Source organism: Brassica oleracea, chromosome C6 (assembly GCF_000695525.1).
Source record: "Brassica oleracea var. oleracea cultivar TO1000 chromosome C6, BOL, whole genome shotgun sequence".
Classification (NCBI taxonomy): Eukaryota; Viridiplantae; Streptophyta; class Magnoliopsida; order Brassicales; family Brassicaceae; genus Brassica; species Brassica oleracea.
The window spans coordinates 17,463,239-17,464,170 of record NC_027753.1 but is presented as its reverse complement, the minus strand read 5'-3'; positions in this window follow the sequence as shown (position 1 = coordinate 17,464,170).

The following is a 932-nucleotide window of genomic DNA, read 5'->3' as shown; positions in this document are numbered from 1 at the left end:
GAAACTTTATTTACTTAATTCTCTGCCTGAAATGTTTGTTAAGATCAGTTCTCCTGTTGTAAATCGTTTTGGTTTTGACAAAGTTAAAGAATTTTGTGTTTCAAATTCTGTTTTTGATAACATGATTCATTCTTTTGAGAAATTTGAACTTGACGGAATTCTTGATCAAAAACGTTTTCAAAATGGCAATGACATCCATTTTGGATTTGTTTTGAGTGTTGATCAGTTTTTGAAACATAGCAAAAGTTTTGATCATCTTAAAAAGTCATTTGAGCTTGATTTGCAACAGTCAGATTTTTGTGCTAGAAAATTGTTTTATTCATTTGTCTTCAAAGAAAATGACTTTAATCTGAGCCCTTATAGACATGAACTGATCACTGGTAATTTATTTGTTTTTTGGTTAAGAAGTTGATGAAACAAAAATCACATAGAGCTGAAACCGATTTTATTTTTGATTCTGTTTTGAAGCTTGATAACTTGTGTGTTGAAACTGATAAACCTTGGCATAATTTGAAACCAATGTTTGAAAATTGTGTTGTCTTGAGCTTTGATGTCATCTTGGTTTACAACACATTCTTTGATGATTATCCTAAGAGCTTGGATCATGTTCTTGATAGATAAACCATGGCATAATTTGAAACCAATGTTTGAAAATTGTGTTGTCTTGAGCTTTGATGTCATCTTGGTTTACAACACATTCTTTGATGATTATCCTAAGAGCTTGGATCATGTTCTTGATGTCCTAAGGATAGAGAAACTCTTTGATTATTTCTCTCGCAGATTTGATGTGGTTTCCCTAGTTGTTTTGAAAGTACAGGATAAGTATGATCAGTTCCCAAGGAGAGAAAACACTGGTGAACGCCAAAGTTCTTATGTATCAGGGACATGGAACTGGAAGTACTTGAGGAAAACAAGTCCAAAACTCCAAGGAA